We start from the raw sequence: 11,376 nt of genomic DNA on the forward strand, positions 1-11,376 counted from the left end.
CTTTGACTTGTTTGACTCATTTATTTTATTTCTCTGTGTGAAAAATAGTGTTAGCAAAATGTGGATGACAGAAGTGTCCAAAACTGCTGCCCGATCTGTACCATGTGATGAGGGGAGAGGCGGCTGATGCTGGGGGGTACAGTTGTCCAGGCAACCGTAGGGCACCCAGCAAGTTCTGATGTCTTATGCCCAGAAATGGTTGGCTACTCACTGTGTCAGAAGATTCTCATCCTATATATGAAGTCAATCAGGGACCAAAACCTGTGGAGAGGAAAAGATGACCAGTTGCCCATAGCAACCAATCAGATCACTTCTTCTAGTTTTCAGAGGTCTTGTTAAGAATGAAAGAAGCAATCTGATTGGTTGCTATGGGCAACTGATCAACTTTTACCCTGCACGGGTTTTGATAAATCTCTCCAATAATTATTACAACCATGTCACACACTTAGGGTTGCCACCTGGCTGCTATTTTCCCAGCACAGCTGGTATTTTAGACACCCTGACAGTATTTTTAATATTAAAATACCCGCAATTCAATGGCTGGTATTTATCTAAGCCTCCTGTGCTGTGATATGTAGAGATGGAGAGGCGAGAGCTAACCCCGCCCCTTCCCTCTGCCAGCTGAGCTCTGATTGGTGAAGATTTCTCCCTCACACACAGGAGCTCAGCACACAGCACAAAGGGAGAAGATTAACCCCTTAAAGACCACAGGCGTATGGGTACACCCATGCTTCCTGGTACTTAAGGACCAAGGGCGTACCTGTACGCCTGTGGGAATTTCCGTCAACCCCGCGCGCCGCGCCGGGCAAGGATCGGACCAGAATGACTGCTGATATTTATCTGCAGGCATCCCGTGCCAATGCCCAGGGAGGTCCTGAGACCCACCCACTGTTGTCCCGGAAGAGCAGGGGAACCGTTGGTGACCGGCGCCGGAGGTCACTTACCCTCAGCGGCAATGCCCGGCGTCGATCCTCGGCAGCGGCGATGACATGCGGCAGGCTCAATGGATCCTAAGGAAGCTGGTGAGTAGTTGCCTAGCAACATCTGGAGGGCTACAGTTTGAGACCACTATACAGTTGTCTCTAAACTGTAGCCCTCCAGATGTTGCAAAACTACAACTCCCAGCATGCCCAGACAGCTGTTTGCTGTTTGGGCATGTTGGGATTTGTAGTTTTGCAACAGCTTGAGGGCTACAGTTTGGAGATCACTGTGCAGTGGTCTCTAAACTGTGGCCCTCTAGATCTTGCAAAACTACAACTCCCAGCATGCCCACACAGCAGTTTGCTGTCTGGGCATGCTGGAATTTGTAGTTTTGCAACATCTGGAGGGCCACAGTTTGGAGATTACTGTGCAGTGGTCTCTAAACTGTAGCCCTCCAGATGTTGCAAAACTGCAAATCTCAGCATGCCCAAAGAGCAAACAGCTGTCTCGGCATGCTGGGAGTTGTAGTTGCATACCTCCAGCTGTTGCATAACTACATCCCCCAGCATGCCCTTCGGCGATCAGTACATGCTGGCAGTTGTAGTTTTGCAACAGCTGGAAGCACACTGGTTGGAAAATACTGAGTTAGGTAACATCTCCCTGACGAAGGAAGCCGTGCTTCTGAAACGCGTTGGAGGTATCTTGGATCCAATCCTGTACCGTAGTGACATCACGACATCAGTCTCCAGCAAACCGCGAACCGGGGCTACCACGGTAGAGAACGCCACCGGCCGAGGCGTACTCCCGCAATCCCCAACTAGGATCTTCGGTAAAAGGATATGCACTCTCCACAACATCTCAGAACAAGAGGAAGTGCATCACCACCAAGAAAAACAATCACACAAAAACGCAAGCAAAACGCAAGTAAAATCTTTAAAGTGATTGCACTATAAGTCCAATATTCTGCGCACATCCATAGGTATATGTTTATAAGTGAACTAGACATCTATCCTGTACGTCTCAGTTAGATCTGCTCGTATCTAAATGGACATTCTTTGACTTGTAGTGCCACCAGTCAAACAACAGGATTTCACCACCAATAATATACTAATACAGCTAAATTCCTGGAACACGCTGGAACCCATATAAATAAGCATACCTACAGGTACATTCAGTACTGTATCATTTATTTATTAATATATACACAATACGGTTAATAAATAATAAATATATATATATATATATATCCCACATTTTTTCAGTGCACCCTAAAGAACAACTTAAAGACTTAAAGAATAACCCTGCAAACAATTATACCACACTTACAGTTTGATCTTCTTCTTTTAGCCAGGTAGGTGTATCCACAATTTCAAGCATAAGCGCGTACTGTAACATATATGTGTAATATACACAAATATACACATATATATTGTATTTAGGTAACAGAACCTAACTGAAGGCTTTCCAACCAGTGTGCCTCCAGCTGTTGCAAAAGTACAACTCCCAGCATGCACAGTCTGTCAGTGCATGCTGGGAGTTGTAGTTTTACAACAGCTGGAGGTTTGCCCCACCAGTGCGAATGTACCCTAAAAACACTGCACTACACTACACTAACACATAATAAAGGGTAAACACTACATATACACCCCCTTACACTGTCCCCACCAATAAAAAGGAAAAACGTTTCGTAAGGCAGTGTTTCCAAAATGGAGCCTCGAGCTGTTGCAAAACAACAACTCCCAGCATTTCCGGACTGACTGTCCAGGCATGCTGGGAGTTTAGCAACAGCTGGAGGCACCCTGTTTGGGAATCACTGGCGTAGAATACCCCTATGTCCACCCCTATGCAATCCTCAAATGCTCATGGCGCTCTCTCACTTTGGAGCCCTGTCGTATTTCAAGGAAATAGTTTAGGGCCACATGGGGTATTTCCGTACTCGGGAGAAATTGCTATTTCTCCTATTACCCCTTATGAAAAGGAAAAGTTGGGGTCTACACCAGCCTGTTAGTGTAAAAAATTCAAATTTTTACACAAACATGTTGGTGTTGCCTCATACTTTTATTTTTACAAGCGGTAAAAGGAAAAAAAGACCACCAAAATTTGTAACGCAATTTCTCCTGAGTACGGAAATACCCCATATGTGGGCGTAAAATACTCTGCGGACGCAAAACAAGGCTCAGGAGTGAGAGAGCGCCATGTACATTTGAGGCCTAAATTGGTGATATGCACAGGGGTGGCTGATTTTACAGCGGTTCTGACATAAACGCAAAAAAATAAATACCCACGTGTGACCCTATTTTGGAAACTACACCCCTCACGGAATGTAACAAGGGGTATAGTGAGCCTTAACACCCCACAGGTGTTTTGACAAATTTTCATTAAAGTTTGATGCTCACTGGTACTTAAGGACCAAGGGCGTACCTGGTTGTGAGGCCCAGTCGCAATTGCGACCCTTGCAACCTCTATAGCTAAGCCACTGGGGACAAGGTAAGTAAGTACCTTTGTCATCAGTGTCCATCACAATTTCCTGCATGGCGCTTTCCTAGCACATTCATCTCTATGGAAGAGCCAGAGATACACGAGCACTGTAAATAACCCTGCTGCATGTGCAAAGGGAGCCAGGGCACTGTGCAGGGTCCCCTCGAGATCAGACACTTATCCCCTGTCCTGTGGAAAGGGGATAAGGAGTAATGTGGTGTCCCAGTACAGGTACATTGTGTCAAGGTATTTTAGGCCCTGTCAGATTGAGACCTCCAGTGTCCTGGGGGCTCCCCTGCAGGGACTCAACCATTTCTAATGTGTATTTGCACTGTTATAACTTAGCAATCAGTTATTAGGTGTCTGTAGCTTTAAGTATGTTACCTAGCAACCTCATGCTTAGTCAGGGTATGTGAGAGTGGAGGACTGAGGGCTAGACTAAACTTTTGTGTATGATGTTATATTATGTTATTACTTGTATGTAACTTTATTGTAAATCCTAAAGGGGATACAGACAACTCTATGATCCACAGCTGCCTGGCCAATGGGCTTTAGTTTAGCCTGCCCTTATAAGGGGTGGCATTTCCTGTGTAGAGTAGGTGTGGAGGAGTAGAGGAGTAAAGCAGTTCATTCAGTTCAGAGTGGTGTGGAGTTCAGAGTGCAGAGTGGAGGTCCGAGCAAGTTCAGAGGACGTGAAGCTCCGGAGTAGCAGAGAGAATCCGCAGAGGAGTGAGAGCAAAGATGAGAGGGAGATAAGAAAAGCATGAAGTAACTCCAACTAATAGCAAGCCTTTACTTCAGCCTTGATCAGTGAATTCCTAAAGGACAATTCATTATCTTCTGGCGAAAAGCCACAGATCTACCGACCCTTCAGTAAGTGACTTTAATCTCAAGCCTAATATAGCGCAGACCTAAAACTACTAGTCCAGCCGTAAGAGCCAAGCATATATGCAATATCAAGTCCAGCCACTGCAAGCTGTGTGGTCCTCTAAAGACTGTCTGTTAAACCTTTGGGAGACTTTGGTTGAGCGCTGTGGAGATTGTACCACCTATCTTCAAGTTAGTAAAGCCTCCGTTAAACTGCAACCTAGTGTGGAGTCAATTCTTTCCTTACTAGCCTGTGGGGAGACGGAGTTCCCCGGACCTGTAGTACCCCGGGAGATATCAAGACTACAGTGGCGTCACGTGACATTAAGGGTTAATATCATCCGACCCTGGGTTCATAACCCCCCAAGAACCAAGTAGCTAACCCCAGCGTAGCGGTGGCTGCGGACCTCACCTGTGGCCACCACAGTAAAGTAGCAGAGTACTCCTTTAACAAATTTAGTTTTGAATCTAGGAGCCAGGATAAAAAGGCTTTTTTTTTTTTTTTTTTTTTTTTTAAACAACCAGCGCAATTTTTCAGTTTTTGAGAGGTGGTTGTTTAACCGGTTGTCGTCTAAGGACGAGCCGGCTCGTCCTGAGATGGCAACTAGAGATGAGCGAACCTTTCAAAAATTCGATTCGGCCGATTCACCGAATTTTCCGATAAAGTTTGTTTCTTTCCGAATTTTTTCGTGGCGAAACTATATCAAAAAAGGCTATTTCTAGCCTACATACATCCTCTATAGGGGTATAGAGCACTTTGCTGTATTCTAAAATGCATATGGAGTGTGCTGGGGTAGTGAAATAATACTGTTATTCAGAATAACATGCAGATTACCGGTCTCGCTTTTAGAATCACTGCCGCACAGCAGCACAATGACAGAGCCTGGTGGTGGCATCAGTGTCAGGAGACCATATAGTGACTGAATGACACAGTGTGGAGGTGTTGGCAGCATGAGGAAACCATATAGTGGCTGAATGGCACAGCGTGGAGGTGTTGGCAGCATGAGGAAACCATATAGTGGCTGAATGGCACAGCGTGGAGGTGTTGGCAGCATTAGGAGACCATATAGTGGCTGAATGGCACAGCGTGGAGGTGTTGGCAGCATGAGGAAACCATATAGTGGCTGAATGACACAGCGTGGAGGTGTTGGCAGCATTAGGAGACCATATAGTGGCTGAATGGCACAGCGTGGAGGTGTTGGCAGCATGAGGACACCATAAAGTGTCTGAATGGCACAGCGTGGAGGTGTTGGCAGCATTAGGACACCATATAGTGGCTGAATGACACAGCTTGGATGAGGCTGAAGCATGAGGAGACCATATAGTGGCTGAATGGCACAGCGTGGAGGTGTTGGCAGCATGAGGAGACCATATAGTGGCTGAATGACACAGCGTGGAGGTGTTGGCAGCATGAGGAGACCATATAGTGGCTGAATGACACAGCATGGACATGTTGTCAGCATGAGGAGACCATATAGTGGCTGAATGACACAGCGTGGAGGTGTTGGCAGCATGAGGAGACCATATAGTGGCTGAATGACACAGCGTGGAGGTGTTGGCAGCATGAGGAGACCATATAGTGGCTGAATGACACAGCATGGACATGTTGTCAGCATGAGGAGACCATATAGTGGCGGAATGACACAGCGTGGAGGTGTTGGCAGCATGAGGAGACCATATAGTGACTGAATGACACAACATGGAGGTGTTGGCAGCATGAGGAGACCATATAGTAGATGAATGACACAGCATGGAGGTGTTGGCAGCATGAGGAGACCATACAGTGGCTGAATGGCACAGCGTGGAGGTGTTGGCAGCATGAGGACACCCTATAGTGGATGAATGGCACAGCCCGGAGTTGCCAGCAGCATGAGTAGGCACTAGGCCTTCACAATCCCTAAGATTAAAAGATGAATTAAGAAATGTAAACCAAAGATTTGGATAGCGGGTACTACCTATGAGCAAATTTAAATTCCAAGACCCAGACCCAACAGCGGCATCAGTAACCCATATATTGCCTGAATGACACTGTCTGGAGTTGTTCAGATGATTCTATGGCCAAATTATATGCTAAACCACATATACCTGCCCTGAGTGTTTTCCTAACATTCTGCCTCCAGTTTCACAACTACAACTCCCAGCATGCCCTCACAGTCAATAGCTGTCAGGGCATGCTGAGAGTTGTGGTTGTGAAACAGCTGAAGGCACCATGTTAGGAAAACACAGGAGCGCAGCATAGATGAGGTAAGGGCCGAAGTCGGCTTCCTGCTCCGCCTCAGTGAGCAGGATTGTAGACAGCAATATAACACTTTAGAAGGTAGGAAAAACATTTTAAAAGGCGGTGGGGGGGGGGGGTTAGGCACAGATTAGCAATAGGTAGGGACAGAAAAAAAATATAGATGACGGGAGCTACTCTCTAACTCACACATCTCTGCGCCCCCCACCACCACCTAACAGGTAACCTCCTGTTATTATTAAGAGAATGTGCCTCCATGGATTAAATGATGTTTCTCTGTGCTGGTGCCTGTGAGAACATAAGATGGTTCTGCTAAGTCCTTGTGCAGAACCTTGTACTAATACAGAACCATGAGCTACAGGGATGTGGATCCACTGGTCCCAGCTACACCTCAGGTGCTTTTCCCGAGCTAGTATCTCAGCTTACACTGTCCTCTGGATTGCAGCAACAATGTCCTGTACAATATATATGTTTGTACAATTTCACTTTACTGGATAATGTTAAGAATCCTCAATATTAATGGACTGTCCAGGAATGTTCCAAGCCATGCTGTCCCTCATGCCCTCCACCCCGTCCCCTATCTGCTCACACACATCTCCCCCTCCACCCACCTCCTCGGTCTCCTCACACAGATCTCCGCACCCCCACCCCTCCCTTACACCCATCTCCACAGCTCACCTCCTCCTTCCCCGTCCTCACTCTCTTCACTCCGCAGCCAGTTCTCTCCCTCCGCGGTGCTGATAAATCATGAGGAGGCCATAGTCAGTGTCAGAAATGTAATAGCAGGGTCGGAGGCAGGAAGACGTCAGGGTCTTGGAGAAGTCGTGTGTGCGTCTTGTCCCAGCAGCCCCCAGCCTCTCCGGCCCTGCAGTCATTTTTAAAGGGCCCGCACCCGGCATAGGAGATGTGCTGGCAACGACAGACTCCCCTTCCTCAGGCCCGGCAGCACCCGAGGGCCAGACGTGCTGCACCACATAAAGCCCCATACACCTCACACCTTTACACCCTGTGCAGACCACAAGGGCATCTTGGGAGAAAAAAAATGAGGGGGCAGCTTTTTGAGGTGTTTTTTTATTTTTTATTTTTGGCTACAAAAAAACCTCAAACAAAAATTGCGTCTGTTCCTAGGCTTAGACTGGGATTAAAGGAAAACTGTTACCCATTCAGTCACACAAAACCCAATACACAGAGTTATAGTGCAGGTGAACATGAGACCAATGCGAGCTCTTTGACCGATATGCGTACCTGTAGTCCGGCGCGGCGTCCCTCTGAAGGTCCGCTTCTTCCTGCACTGAATTGCGTGCTGGAGGCGGCCCGCCGGCTGGACTTGAATATTCATGGGCACTGGCCATGTGAGCTCTCAGTAGGCACAAGCGCTCACGTGACCAGCACCCACACCATAACCCGGTGTTTCGGGTTTAGTGTGGGTGAACGGGTGACTGTTTTCCTTCAAACACAGCTTATGTGTGGCCTTTTTCAAAGCCCACATTGCTTCATCTTTTTCCCCCCCTTCCAACAGATGTCTGTCCAGCTGTTGCAAAACCTCAACTCCCAGTATGCCCTGACACTGACAGCCTAAAGCTATCAGGGCATGCTGGGAGTTGTAGTTTTGCAACTGCTGGACAGCCACAGGGGGTCACTGATGCAGTATGTCAATCTCGGCCTATGCTGCCTGATCTTGAACTGGCAGCAGGAGCCACAACCACTTTAAATCAGTAAGCAGCGCTGGCTGCCGGGACGTCTGATGAATAATATCCTTCCGCTCCATACCACAACGTCAGAGGCGTCACTCGTCAGATGTCCCAGCAGCCAGCGCTGCCCATTGGGAGAGATTTATCAAAACCAGTCCAGAGGAGAAGTTGCTGAGTTGTTCATAACAACCAATCAGATCGCTTCTTTAATTTTTTTAGAGGCCCTTTCATGGGATATGGGCAACTTTGCAACTTTTACTCTGGACTAGGTTTGCTCGCGAATATTCGCAATACGAATTTTATTCGCGAATATCGCATATTCGCAAATTCGTGAATATTCGCGAATATAGCACTATATATTCGTAATTACGAATATTCGTTTTTTTTTTCACAGTACACATCACAGTGATCATCTGCTTCCAGCTTGTGTGGTGTAAAGAAGGCTCTAATACTACTGTGTGAGACTGTCGAGCGAATTTTCGCATATGCGAAAAATTTACATATGCAAAAATTTTCATATGTTAATTTTCGCATATGCGAATTTTGGCTTTATGGTAATTTTTGATATGCTAGTTTTCGCATATGCCAATTTTTGCATACGCAAATTTTTCGCATATGCGAAAATAAAATGCGAATATTACGAATATGCGAATTTAGCAAATATATGACGAATATACGTCCATATATTCGCGAAATATCGCGAATTCGAATATGACCAATACCGCTCAACACTACTCTGGACAGGTCTTGATGAATCTCCCCCATTGAGCCTGCCAGAGCCGCAGTGATCTGTGTAAGAAACCTATGGGCCCAGGCTGTTATGGTCGCCAAATGATATTACAAATACTGAGTGTCTGGTTAGGAGAAACAAATATAATGTACCCACAGGGAGTGAGCCATTTTAATAAAAATTGCCAAAAATCCCTGAGATAAGTCATGCAGAATATGTTAAAAAGCTTTTTTGATTTTCAGCCAATCAGAAAGCAGCACTACTCAAATAGAACTCCCGTGAGGTCACACATGTGATGTCATAACCTTTGTCATCAGTGAGGGGCCTAAACTGTAGGAACCTAGGAATACACATTCATACCCGCCTGTGACTGGTAAGTATCACATCTTTTTGGTCTTTAGTGCAGTTCCATGTGCATTTCTATAATAAACATGTAACTAATCTCTCTTTTCTTTTCCTATCTTAGATGCACACTTTCCAGGCTGTGGGGCAGCACATACACGGACACATTGGCCCAAATTCTAGAGGTAACCTCCTTTAGTATGCCCAGAGGAAGGGCAGTACAGTAGCCATGGATTCCCTACAGGTTTCCTCCCCTCTGGAGGTTTTTCCTGTCCTGAGTTAGTTACTGTCCGCTCTTTGTGAGTGATGGAGGTTACATAAAATCCCTACACAAACATTTTACTAAATAATTAATAAAGTTCCCCTTTGTTTAAACTGTTCTTTGACTTGTTTGACTCATTTATTTTATTTCTCTGTGTGAAAAATAGTGTTAGCAAAATGTGGATGACAGAAGTGTCCAAAACTGCTGCCCGATCTGTACCATGTGATGAGGGGAGAGGCGGCTGATGCTGGGGGGTACAGTTGTCCAGGCAACCGTAGGGCACCCAGCAAGTTCTGATGTCTTATGCCCAGAAATGGTTGGCTACTCACTGTGTCAGAAGATTCTCATCCTATATATGAAGACAATCAGGGATCAAAACCTGTGGAGAGGAAAAGATGACCAGTTGCCCATAGCAACCAATCCGATCACTTCTTCTAGTTTTCAGAGGTCTTGTTAAGAATGAAAGAAGCAATCTGATTGGTTGCTATGGGCAACTGATCAACTTTTACCCTGCACGGGTTTTGATAAATCTCCCCAATAATTATTACAACCATGTCACACACTTAGGGTTCCCACCTGGCTGCTATTTTACCAGCACAGCTGGTATTTTAGACACCCTGCCAGTATTTTTAATATTAGAATTCCTCTTGAATTCTCCGCTACAAACTAATGCACATCCCCTCTGCCCATTGACTTTAATGTTATTTCTGCTGTCCTGTTCACACTGCGGAAATTCTGCTAGCAGAATTCCAACGCTGAATTCCGTTCCGCTTGAAGAAAGAACGTGTTCATTCTTCATGCGGAGTCCGCTAGCAGAAATCAATTGAAGTCAATGATAAAAAAAAATTCTGCCTGATATCGTTTTCTCGCGGAATTCGCGGGCAATTCGTGTGCAATTTGCGCGAAATTCGCGCACAATTTGCGCAGAAATGGCTGAAAAACCCTTCACTTCTTTCTCCCTCATGTCCGTGCGCAATTTTGCACGCAATTCCGTGCAAATTGCGTGCGAATTTCCCGCAATTTTTTTTTTCGCCCATAAATTTTTCAGCGTGAATTACTCTTCATTTACTCCATGTGAACGCACCCTAAAAATACCCGCAATTCAATGGCTGGTATTTATCTAAGCCTCCTGGGCTGTAATATGTAGAGATGGAGAGGCGAGCGCTAACCCCGCCCCTTCCATCTGCCAGCTGAGCTCTGATTGGTGAAGATTTCTCCCTCACACACAGGAGCTCAGCACACAGCACAAAGGGAGAAGATTAACCCCTTAAAGACCACAGGCGTATGGGTACGCCCATGCTCCCTGGTACTTAAGGACCAAGGGCATACCTGAATGCCCGCGAGAATTTCCGTCACCCCCGCGCGCCGGGCAAGGACCGGACCGGGATGACTGCTGATATTTATCTGCAGGCATCCCGTGCCAATGCCCAGGGGGGTCCTGAGACCCCCCCATGTCGTTGATTGCCGCAAATCGCCGGTGAATTCACACCAGCAATTTGCGGCAATTCCGGGTCATACAGGTCTCTGCTAAACCGGTGACCCTAAAAATAAGGGGGATTGGGGGTGTCCAAGACACCCCCAGTCCCCCTGAAGGGATAGGAGTTAGGGGTGCCACCCTCCTATCCCTGCTATTGGTTGATCAGAAGCAATCGACCAATAGCAGATCGGGGGCCGGGGGGGTTAACATTCGGTCATCCTCCCCAAACCCCCCCCCCTTCCCCCCGCTCTGCCCACCCACTGTTGTCCGGGCAGAGCAGGGGAACCATTGGTGACCGGCGCCGGAGGTCACTTACCCTCTGCGGCAATGCCCGGCGGCGATGACATGCGGCAGGTTCCATGGATCCTACGG

At 46.8% G+C, this 11,376-nt stretch overlaps 1 long non-coding RNA gene across 1 annotated transcript; it reads left to right on the forward strand.

The window, feature by feature from the left end:
- Nucleotides 1–2,203: 2,203 nt before the first annotated feature.
- On the forward strand, nt 2,204–9,645 carry LOC130276786 (uncharacterized). Its single transcript, XR_008845241.1, has 3 exons — nt 2,204–2,272; nt 9,166–9,296; nt 9,390–9,645. It is a non-coding gene; the product is annotated as an uncharacterized LOC130276786 (long non-coding RNA).
- Nucleotides 9,646–11,376: the final 1,731 nt, after the last annotated feature.

The sequence above is a fragment of the Hyla sarda genome, chromosome 6 (assembly GCF_029499605.1).
Source record: "Hyla sarda isolate aHylSar1 chromosome 6, aHylSar1.hap1, whole genome shotgun sequence".
Lineage (NCBI taxonomy): Eukaryota > Metazoa > Chordata > Amphibia > Anura > Hylidae > Hyla > Hyla sarda.